The sequence below is a fragment of the Gadus morhua genome, chromosome 9 (assembly GCF_902167405.1).
Source record: "Gadus morhua chromosome 9, gadMor3.0, whole genome shotgun sequence".
Classification (NCBI taxonomy): Eukaryota; Metazoa; Chordata; class Actinopteri; order Gadiformes; family Gadidae; genus Gadus; species Gadus morhua.
Genome location: NC_044056.1, coordinates 8,345,495 through 8,357,994, shown reverse-complemented (window position 1 = coordinate 8,357,994; position 12,500 = coordinate 8,345,495). Strand labels below are relative to the sequence as shown.

The 12,500-nt window shown below is 49.5% G+C and overlaps 1 protein-coding gene across 6 annotated transcripts in view; it reads right to left on the bottom strand.

The window, feature by feature from the left end:
* Nucleotides 1–12,500, bottom strand: part of reln (reelin) — a 108,037-nt gene that overhangs the window by 77,495 nt on the left and 18,042 nt on the right. The gene's annotated exons all lie outside the window — the stretch shown is intronic.

The window sequence follows — 12,500 nt, the reverse complement described above, 5'->3', positions numbered from 1 at the left end:
GGCCATGGACATCTGGCCATATTCATAAAACTGTTGGGCTTCAAATTGACCTCCAGGCTGTCCTTCAACCACGGACACAGCCATGAATCGACAAGAGAGGACTATCGAGGACTCGATATTGTTTCCCTTGTTTGACAACGGAAACAATATCGATGTTTTAATGACATTTTCGGTCAATTAACTATTTTGCTCCATTTTGTGGGGAGTCACTTAATGTTCAACAGCTTTTACCGAACAGCTACTTAGGGTCACTTCAAGTTTTACAGCTATCTCGTACCATACTTAACTCTATTTGTTCTGATGGTGGCAAGCAGGCTGTTGCCTACATCATTCTTTGTTATCATTCTAGCTGAAAAACAGACGGAAATGGACGAAAATGCTTTCAGGGATTCTCAACCATCAGCTGTCTGTTGTCCAACCCTCACTCCAACAAACTTTATCATCACAGGGTTCAATGCAAAGATAAAACCAAAGCACCAACTCATGAAAGCGATGCGTTATAATCCCAGAAACATCCAGTCGGTAAACATATGCTCCTTCACACCCAGACGGACTGCAGAGTGCACTCATGTGCAGGATCATCTTCTGGAAGCGCTAATGGAAATCTCCAGGGTGAGGAGGGTTTCTTTGATTGAGTCTTTGGGGAAACCGTTTCTGTGGTGGAATTCATATTTCTCTCCAGTCGACTCTTTTAATTAAACACAGAGATGTGGGGCTCATTTTAAAAAGCCACGATCGATGTTTATGATCCTTCGCCCTCAGGTTTGTTGTGTGTATGTCTATCTGCGTGCGTGAGACTGTACTCTATTGAACCAGTAATTGCCTCATATTTGAAAGTGATTTGCAAATAGGAACCTACCGCATTCCACCCCAGACAATTTAAGATGCAGGGCTATTAGGACTCATATTTCAGGCGGTAATTCTAAAACCCTGTCATGAACCCACTGGAGCATTAACATGTGTTATTAAAAGCCTGTGAATGTATGGGAATGTGTCATAAGCCAGCATTATGCTTCCGTCAACGGGTCTAAATAGAGGGTCAAACAATAGCAACATAAGTGATATATCACACCAGTTCTGACAGACTGAGTCTGAGGCCCCACACGCTTTGTGGCAATGAATGGCCTCATACCGTGTGTGTAAGTATACGTGTGTGTGTGTGTGTGTGTGTGTGTGTGTGTGTGTGTGTGTGTGTGTGTGTGTGTGTGTGTGTGTGTGTGTGTGTGTGTGTGTGTGTGTGTGTGTGTGTGTGTGTGTGTGTGTGTGTGTGTGTGTCTGAGTGTGTGTACATAGGAAAGAATGTGAACGTGTATCGCCACAGCGGGACGTGGGTATTGTGTGCCAACGCGTCACCATTTTTCCGGTACCACTGTCTGCTGCACACACAGCAGGTGTCCGTGGTGCGTGAGAGCCGGCCCAAACTCTGACACGCCATTGGCTGGAAGAAGGACTCTGTCTCAGCACCTGCCAATCTCAGTGCAATAGGGCCCTGCTTGGCACAGCTCTGCTGATGGCAGGGGTCTTGCCAGCAAGAAAGCTGTTTGTTTACACGGGAAGGGGAAGATGCCACTGGCCAGAGGGGGTGATGGGGGGCTGCAAGACTGTGAGAACCAGAGTGGGCTTTTAGAGCATGAATGAAGAAGAGATCAACAGGCAGCGAACAGCACCTGGACATGCTGTTGTGATGGCCATGTCGACCCGTGGTTGTGTGTGGGCACCGACGTGTGTGGGGATAATAATGCGAGAGAGAGTTTGTTGTCCGGACAGACTGAGGCTCTGGTCCTAGGACTTGTCTCCAAAGCAACAGGAGCAGCTAGGGTTCAAAGATGGCGGCACGTAGGCAGCAGACATTTGGACTGGAACACTGTACCTTAGTTGGGTGCGACAGATGGCCTAGCCACGACGCTATTCCCCATCTTCATTCATTGATAACGAATCCTTGTCAAGAAACCAAAAGTGAAAAAAGTCATGGATTGCAGGACTTGTTATGAATTTACTATATCTCTTGTGATTTAATGAAAAAATCATGCTTGCGTGAATGAGTGGACGTAGCTGGTTCTGGTGGGACACCCTAGTAATGTGCCTCCCTATCAGCTGACAGCTAGCGCGGACCAATCAAACGCATGTCCACGGATAGGCAGTCAATCTAACACCTTGCATCATAATCACACACCAAGTGGTTCACCGGGTAAAGCACGTCCCATCAAGTCACAGTCCTGATCACAGCGACCTGGGTTAGATTCCTGACCGTGGTCCTTTGCTGAATGTCCTGCCCTCTATCTCCCATACCTTCCTGTCTATCTCACTCTATCTTAAAGCCTCAAAATGCAAAAAAATAATTTATAAAAAGAAGAAAAACCCACACTAAGTGTGCTGAGCTGATTTTCCTCCCGGTTTTTATGCGTCATAATTGAAAAAGAATGCTGAATTATATGTTCTGTATCCAGAACTGGACGCTAGCCTTCCTGCAACCTGACAATCTCACTCCAATATGACTCACACACACACACACACACACACACACACACACACACACACACACACACACACACACACACACACACACATACACACACACAAATACACACACACACACACACACACACACACACACACACACAAACACACACACACACACACACACACACACACACACACACACACACACACACACACACACACACACACACACACACACACACCTAATCATGCAGATACACATTACACAACCACTCACTCAAACAAATATCTCTTCCGTCCCCATCCCATCTCCTGGGAGGGAGCCCCACCTGGAGACGGTGGGGTCTCCAGGTTCTCCACGTTCCTCGGACCAGCCAAGACGGCGGACGTCACGTCGAATCATCAGGGTGAGATTGTGAAGTGCATAATTGGGGCGACGACAGAGCTTGGCTTAGCGACGGGTAGCGCCAGGACGACCGGCAGCCCCCCATGCCCCCAGGACCAGCTTAGCATGCTGGGTGGCAAAGTCAACCAGCGCCTCCCTCGACCCATCTGACACGTCCTGGAGCCACCAGCCGCCCCTGCGTACACACAGACAGCCGTCCATCGCCCGATAAGCCCAGGAGCTGCTGTTCTACAGTGTGTCTGTGTGTGTCTGTGAAGTCCGCTCCCTCCAGACGCCAGGGCTAATTTGATTTTTAATTTGACGCGACTCCTCGGCTAATAGTTTGAGCCGCGGATTAATTAATCTGATTTGACTCGTGCTAATTCGGTGCGCCCACTCCACAGCCGTGAGTGAAACAAACAAGGAAGCACGCTGCGTGGTCCGTCCGCACCCTCTCTCTCTCGCCCTCTCTCTCTCCGGGGCTCGGCATGACACACATGTTGACGATCACACACATGATATTCCGTGCCCTGTGTTGACAGGTGAGGGGAGCGGTGGCCGAACGGGCCGACGTCTCTCATGTAGCATGTAGCGTGTGTGTGTATAGCGTGTATGTTTCTGCTTCGTGTACCGTGTGTTGGTGAGGGGGTTTGGAGGTTGGCGCTGGGCCCGCTCTGACAGAGCTGTGCTGCGAGGCTGTGAACTAATCACGGCAACAGCCCGTCTCTCCCAAGGAGGGCCTGCAACGACGCGAAGGTCAGCCAGACATTCTCTCTCTCTCTCTCTCTCTCTCTCTCTCTCTCTCTCTCTCTCTCTCTCTCTCTCTCTCTCTCTCTCTCTCTCTCTCTCTCTCTCTCTCACACAACTAAATATGGGTCAGAAAAGATTTGGGTGAGCTGCTCACACAGAGCTGCCTTTTGGAACGGAGGCACTCATTCCTGATGGTTTGAGGTTATTTTTTAGCATGTGAAGGGCCGGATTCAGCCCGGTGGTCTACAGGGAGATGCAGATGGAGCCGCTGTTCAGTTTTTCCCTCTCTGAACAGATCCAACGTGAGCACTCCGACAGTGTGCTTCTATTACAAATTTAAAAATGAATACAGCGTAGAGTGCAGTGTGTAGATGCCATGCACTCTGCGGAGAAGACCAAAAAAAAAAACACACTTTTTCTGTTGCATACCCCAACCAAGCGCACAGATGCCCACACACTCGCAAGGTGCATCCCGAGGTATAGATTGCAAATACTGTGTTGCGTTATTTTTTTTACATCACAAGGGCCACACAAGAAAGCAAGTTCAAAGTCAGTTTGCCTCTGTGCTGGGATGATGCAAGCAAGCTGTTGTTTTCAGAAATGTGTCAGCCGTCTTTCAGTCAAAGCCTTTTTTTGCTTTACTTCTGCATCCCCCCCCCAACCCACCCCAATACCAACCCTGCTGCACTCTTTTCCCTGGCATGCGACCAAACCCTTTGCATGGCAGAAAATAACAGCGCTCCGCTCCGGAGAGAGAGAGAGAGAGAGAGTAAGAGAGAGCGAGGGAGAGACCACACATGGAAGGGAACAGCCTACGCTACGCGCAGCTCGCATGGAAACAACACCAGCCACGTATTCCATTCCCCTTCTCTCTGCAGCTCTCTCCATCTCAATCCCCACTCCCTGATCTCTCCCTCTACCTTCCGTAGTTTCGAAAGACATCGAGATGCAGAATATAGACTCGGCCGAATAATGACGTGCATAAATAGGAACACATGCACGAATGCACATGCAGTCACCGCATCCTCTTGCACACACACTCACACACACACACACACAGCTGAGAAATAGCATCTGATACTCAGCAAGCCTACCCAGGGTGAAGCGTAACAAAAACATGTCTGGGACACACGTGTTTGGAACAAAACATGCACGGACAGGGGCCGTGCATGTTTATTTTCTATACATTATCATGACAAGTGCACATACATATTATCAAAGATGCAGGCACCTTCACAACCTCATGAAGAGGAAGAGAAAGGTATTGTGCAAAGACACACAGACGACACACATAAAAACACACACTCCTTCGGTTGCAAACACCCCCTGCGATGTGTGTAGTTTGTTGGCTCGGAGTTCAATTGGAGGACTATGTATTTCAAGACGGCGAGCATACATCAGGAACGCCAAGTCCCTGAGCAGGCCCGCACCTTTCCCCACCATCACACCTGGAAGGCACGACCTCTGGGAGGGGAAGCTAATGCGCGGACCAGTGAGCCGCTGGGGGTCGGGCCGAAGCTATAAATATTAGATAACATGCTATGCTCTATGAATTCTTTGAAGGCAACACGCATGTGTGGAGGAGCTTACATTGCTGTACTGAGTGTGATACATCAGCACCCCAATGGTCTGCTGAACTTTTAAGCGCCCCGAGATGTCCAACCACCTGTTCAGTTAGCAGGTGGCTCCCGGGTTTTTGAATGGGAAAAGTTTGGGTAGAGAGAGGGAGCGAGATGAACCAAACTTTCTGCCTCCTCATCTCTCACCTCCAAATCGCGGTGATCTATGGTGAGTCGGGCGGAGCTGTTGTTATACCGCCTCTCCGCTGCAAAGAGCAGAAATCACCCTGCCACCCATAACCCTGACAGCGGCCCACAGCTCATCCCATCTCGGGCATCAATGAATGATTCAGCGCAAGGCAGGGGAGATGGGTCGTTGGCATCCTCTGGATCCACCCAGCCCTGTGCTTTAGGAGGATTCAGGAGGAGTTATGGCTCTGGATCGCAGTAATGAACAGCTTCATAAACAACCCCGTCACCTTCTTATTCTGCACCATCACCGCCACCATCATCGCCACCCCCACCACCATCACCACAGACAACCACCACCACCACCACAAACACCACCACAAACACCACCACCACCACCACCACCACCACCACCTCAACACAGTCTGTTTGGGGCTCACAGTCACAGAAAGAAACACCAACAGTTTGGTGCGTGAGCTTCCCCGGTTGACATCAAAAGTGGCAAACTCCGTCAGTTTCCAAGGTTATTATTATTATAAATAAGGTATGTGGAAGTGCTCGCGTGGCAGATGAGCGTCCTCCGCGGGTCTCAGCGTGAGCTTGTGTATGTCGCTGGAATATGAATGCGTTGCGTTACGGAAGGATAAGTCCTGTGAGGGAGTGTGTGAGCTTAAATGCGAGTGAGTGGGTACTGCATGTGTGTAAGGTATGTGTCAGTGTGTGTCAGTGTATGTGTGTATCGGTGTGTTAATGCGAGAAAGCTGGTACTGTTTTGTGCATGTACATGTGTGAGTGTGTGTGTGTGTGTGCGTCATTCAGCGTGTGCACCTGTGTGTGTGCACCTGTGTTTGAGTATGCGCCTCTGTCCGTGTGCATGTGCGCACTTGTGTGTGTGTGTGTGTGTTTGTGTGTGTGTTTTTGTGTGTGTGTGTGTGTGTGTGTGAAGTGGTCTAAGCGGCGCAGTCAGGGAGCTGTCAGCAGCGAGTCAGAGAGCAGGCTGATCAGAGGGCCGTGCCTTGTTTGAAGTCTCCCCGGGATTGACAGCTCCTCTCCCCCTGGGAACCCCTTCTCCTCCCCCCCCTCTCCCCCAGCCCTCTCTATCCTAACCCCCGCTCTCCTCCTGGTCTCTCATGCCTCTCTCTGCTTCCCCATTGGTGGAGGAGGCTGCAGAGGCGTGGTGCTCAGGAGTTATTAGCCCTCCGCCCTCCTGGGACCCTTACCGTGTTTGAAAAGCGGGTTTGGGGAAAAGAAAAATGGATTTCATTCTTTTTTTTCTGCAGGGTGGCGGAACACCTGTCAGTTGTTCAGTGTAAATACCAACATGATGCACTGTCATATCTCCTCGGCTGATTCAATCTGGCCGAGTGGCAGAAGGACCCCCACCCCCACCCCCAGCCCCCTGCTGTGACAGCCGACCTTCAGCTCGGAAATAGATGATTGTGTGTGTGTGTGTGTGTGTGTGTGTGTGTGTGTGTGTGTGTATGTGTGTGTGTGTGTGTGTGTGTGTGTGTGTGTGTGTGTGTGTGTGTGTGTGTGTGTGTGTGTGTGTGTGTGTGTGTGTGTGTGTGAGTGTATGTGTGTACTGTGATTGCCTGTCTCCGAGACCTGCCGTTCTCAAGCTCCGCCTCCTCCGCAGGTCAAGGTGTCTCTAATCGGTCCGTGCATGAGCGCGAGCATGAAACCCATCCGTCATGAGCCCGCCCTTTTTTGTCAGACAGCCAGATCTGTGGCTCGCAAAATGGGAGGCGGGGGGGAGAGGGAGGGGGGGCGGTCCTCACAAGTGAGACAACTGCCAAGCGACGGAAATTGCATACAAATATGCAAATGATCAACAAAATAAACATCACTGCTGGCAAACGAGCCATCCATCAACGACACCGTCCCGGCGGTGTCAGCGGCGGCCACACGCCGGAGACACCGATCCCCGTCAGGAGAGGGAGAACGAGGGGAGAAAGTGATGGAACACCAGCCTACCGTCCCCTTCCACTCCCCCTCTCGCTTTAATCACTTGGCTTTCCCTCCCGTCCCTCCACCACTGCTTCTCAACTCGCCATTATTCTCCCTTTATCCATCCCCCCCTCACCCCCCACTCGCCATCACTCTCTCGCCTCTCTCCACTCCCCTCTTCCTTTAATCTCCCAAATCATCGCAGGCCCGGTCTCTTGCCAGCTTTGCATTTGCAGTCCCCCCACTCTGTTTCCATTTTCGCGCCACTCTTCTTCTCTTCCACGTCTTCTCGGGTGCTTCATCACCTAAATTATAGGCTAGCCAGACGCGTTTGGACACAAATTCCTCCCCTGTCTCCCTGCATGAGCGGATAATCGCGTGATGGGAAACATTTTGCTTTCATTACCGCGGCTCTGTAAATCAGACTTCATGAGGCCGCTGTTGTTCTTTTCCCCCCTCGCCGCTGCCAGCCTGTGGGGTCCACTATATCACTTCTTTACCGCCGCGGTGCGCAAACAGCTTGGAGCGGGCTCTCATGTGCACCCAAACTAAACACTGAATGAATCAAGCGGATGATAATGGACATAAATCCACGCTCCCCCTCCTTGTTGGTCTTTGTAGTTTTCATTGTGGAGGACGGTTGGGAGAAGTGTGTTCCTCCCTAAAAGATTTGGAGGGGAACAAGAGAAATGGGCCTTTTTCATAAAGAGGGAAAGCCCGAAAGACAATGGGGGGTTCTCGTGCGGCTGAAACGGTTCAGACGCTGTTCAACGTTGCTGCTTGGGTGTGTCCCCCTCTCACATCCACTCGCTCGTGTGGAACTCCCCGAAACATTCAAATAACAACACGGATATATATGTCAAAGGGTCTTCATGAGCCAATGCTACCCTTCAAACATGAAGGCACAATACCTGACACGGATCAGCCTCCTTGCTTTCCCTTTATTGTGCGTTTTAGTTGAGGTTGAGTCAGAGAAGTCATGTCCTGACTTCTCTCCCCACCTCAGGCATCAGGCTGGAGATCCCCTCCAAACAGGGCCTCAGAGCAGCAGGTCTGAGTGGCTCACATCTGCTGAGCTAAAGGTCCCTCAACAGCCCATTAGAACCACAGACTCCGGTAAATATGCTCTTCCCGCTTCTTACCCACTCAATTGGGCCTGGCTCCCAAAACTAACATTCTTTTAATCCGGGCGAGTCTGCGTAGCCGTAGCTTTCGGCGTTACGGGACCGCAAAGCATTGTAGTTAGCCACCCACCAGCGAAAAGCGGGATCCCCCAAGCTTTAGCTGTGGTAAAGCCCATCCAGGCGATGGCTTGACCACAGCTAGGCCGAGATGTGCTGGACGCATGTAAATACATAAATGAACCTCAGATTCTTCAGTCTACCCTCAACGGCACCTTGGGCTCCATAACACTCCAGCTAATTTGAGCAGTGGGCGGTTATTTATGAGGCAGCGGTTGAGTGTTGGCCTTTCAACCGGATGCTGCTTTTATTACGGATGTTGTGTGGCGGAGAGGGTATTGTTTTTCAAACTTACTACATGCTAATAAAAGCCCATCGCTACACTCATCCCTGTCTCTCTCAAACACAAATACACACAAACACACACACACACACACACACACACACACACACGCACACACGCACACACGCACACACGCACACACGCACACAAGCACACACACACACACACACACTCACAGTGCTGACTTTTGAGTGTGTGTATTTGTGTCTCTACTCGCTCACTTAAATATTTGTATCGGCTTGTTGCAGAAACCCGAAAGCCCCAGGGCAAAGGCTAGATAGGGTGATAAAATGAATGCTGAGTTACGGACTCCTTATATACTCATAAAAGTATGCAACTCGTGATTGTGTGTGTGTGTGTGTGTGTGTGTGTGTGTGTGTGTGTGTGTGTGTGTGTGTAACAAGTGTGTGCATGTGTTCGGCTGTTTCTGTTGCTGGGATGCCATGGGCTGATCTCTAGGTCTCTTGTGGCGGGCGTGTGTGTGCAGTCGCCCTGTCTGACAGCAATCGTCGGCCTCACCGCAGCGAACGCGAGACACATGCCCCCGTCTCTCTCTCTCTGTCTAAAAGACACCAGCCTCTCCATCTCTCTCCAACACTCCTGTGTGTTATCGCGCCTTCGCCTCACACACACCCTCTTCCCCCTGTCTTTTCATCTGCCCCCGCGTTATCGATGGATTAACTCAGCATGGCCATGTAGTTATCTGGATGGAGGTTGTGCTCTGCCCGGATTTTAAGCCTAAATGAATCATTTCATGTTAAATGTCAACATACTTTGGCCACCTCGGGACAATCCTATCTGATTCCACATTGGCCTGCGTGTGTGCGTGTGTGTATATGTGTGTGTGTGTGTGTGTGTGTGTGTGTGTGTGTGTGTGTGTGTGTGTGTGTGTGTGTGTGTGTGTGTGTGTGTGTGTGTGTGTGTGTGACTGTGTGTCTGTGTACACAATCCTGTGGAGAGCTTCCATTCCTTCCACTTTCACATTACAGCCACCACTGAAACATCTGCACAACACATGTCCCCCAAACAATCTCCACTCTGACAGTGATTCACATCTGGATCGGGTGTTTTGACGTTTGCCTGTATGCGGTCGTGTTTTCGTTTCTCCAAGTGTGTTGGTGTGTTGTTTTATTGTGCGGGTATGTGTCCACCCAGTGCGCCTCCCGCTGCGATGAGAGCCGCACGGCTGTTGTTATGGTAAAACATAGTTTTCCCTTTTCCCTGTGGCCTGGCTGCGTTCCTCCGGTTTTTCCTTAAGTGTCTGTCATAACAACGGAGACGCCCGCGACGGCCCCACGGCCTCACAGCCCAGCGGTTCACCCAACCCGCGGCTCGGGAGTTACCGCGGCGACCCCTCGGAATCTTGTTTATGCTACAGAGGAGCTTAGTGACCATCCAGGAGTCATCCAGAACCAATCCGGCTCGAGTCACGAGTGGAGCGAACGCGAGGGTGAAGAAAGAATTGGACCCCGGTTCTGGTTCTGGTTCTTCTCCGGGGGGGGGTAAGCGCTTAGCCATCGTAATTGATGTTACGTTAAGTTTCCCCTATGGTGTTTATGGGAGTCTGAGCGGTTGACTGAAGGTCCCGTTAGGAATCGTATACATGAAGGGGACGAAAGGGAATCAGAGTGTAGAGAGCCCTTCGCTTAAGGGCCCGGCGAGGGGCCTGGCAGAGCCGGGGCCCCCCTGCTGAGTGGGAGGCTGGCAGGGAGGACAGAAAGGGGAGACTGTGGGGGTGACGCCCGGCTGCCCAGTCACGGGCCCCGCCAACTCATATAAACGGAAACGCACTGTGAGCCCAACACACACACACACACACGCACACATACACGAGCGCACGCATGCACGCAAACACACACGCACGCACGCACACTCACACACGCACACACACACACACACACGCGTACGTACGTACGTACGTACGTACACACACACACACACACACACACACAAACAAAGCTTCCCATTAGTGCATACTTCTCGCTCAACTTTAATGAATGATAGGGAAAGCACAATGGCAATGTCATCATATCTTCATTGCTTTTCATCCGACCGGCCACAACAGCTGACGTTTTTGTAGGACTTTTGTAGGATTTTTGTAACCCACAGAAGAAGATTTAGCGTACTCTGATCTACAAATCCACGATCCACACTGTCGTAATAGTTCTTAGGAAGCCAATAGGTTCTCACATATGACGCATAGAAAATAAACAAGATTATGAATGCGTTTTTCCTTAATGGTAAAAAACATATTTTTACTTGGTTTCTAGCTTTAACAATAAATATGTACTGTTCTATAAACTACTTGATAAACAGTCAGCCTAAAAGTTGTTTTCTTGGCTTCATTTGTAAAATAAGGCAATGAAACACGCATTTAAAATAGCCATTGCTCGCTGTATTTTTTTCGGTTCTGAAAGGGAGTTTGGATATCATTTGATAAACATGAGTACATTACGTTTGTGGGTTCTGTGGGTTGTAACTCATTTCCTTTGAATTGCATATTGCTCTCTTCAGGTGTATGCTATTTACGCATCCATATTTTACAGCTTCTTTTTTTTTAAATATAAGCACCAGTATGCATTGGAAAAAAAATCCCACGAGATCCACAAATGTGTATAGCCTGTTAAATGCTATTCTGAAAGTGAGTGGGAATATAATTTTACAAGACACAACTTAAAAATGAGTATTTTTGGATCTTGTATTAGCCTTATTTATATAATAGTACAAACTACCAAATATTTGTAGATTGGGGTACACACATTGACACACATTTGTACAAACAACAAACGTCCTTAGTCAAAAGCTGTGGTGGATGCGGTGATGTCAGATCTGACACAACAACAACAACATCATAGGGTTAGTCAGGATGCACTCGTCTGCTGGCCCTGTCCCACACCGACTGTCCCGTTCCGTATGGGAGTTCTGCATGACTAATCCTTCAGCCCAGAAACCCTCATCCACCCCGACCCCAGCCCAGCCCATGCACCGGGGTCTGTCCGGCGTCTGCACACATACCTAGTCGAGAGACATTGTGTTTCATACTGAAATGGCAGCAAGGTGTTTTCTCTGGATGAGTAGACTGCAAATATATTTTTGTGTGTAGTATAAATATATCAAAAAAATAAACAGAAGTCTATGCGACCCAGTTGGAGTTGTTGATATTTATTTATATTACTATTCTTTAATCTGCCTATTGTGGTTTGGTGTGTTTATATGGTCTTTTGTTCTAGGGCCACGCCAAATTATGCTTGGTTTCATTTCATAATACCCATGACTGACTTTCCTCCTCTCCCTCTTTCTGTCTCTCCCTGTCTCTTCCTTTCTCTCTGTGTCCCTCCCTTTCTCTCTCTGTGTCTCTCCTTGTCCCTGTCTGTGTCTCTGTTTCTCCCTCCGTCTCTCCCTTTCCCTCCCTTTCCCTCTCCCTACCCTCTCTGTGGTTCTCCATCTCCCAATCTGTGTCTCCCTGTGTCTCTCTCCCTCTCTCAAGCCTACATTGCTACAGTGTGCCAGGCCATTTATCAGGGCCTGTCATAACAATTCTGTTCTGGTCACTTGAGCGATGGATAAATGTAAAATGGCTTACGACACAACAACAATCCAATTTTTATATTCTTTTGGATTTACCAAAACATTTCATACAAAACAACGATGAGCAATGAGAAAGGCCTCTGGTGTGGGAGAGTGGG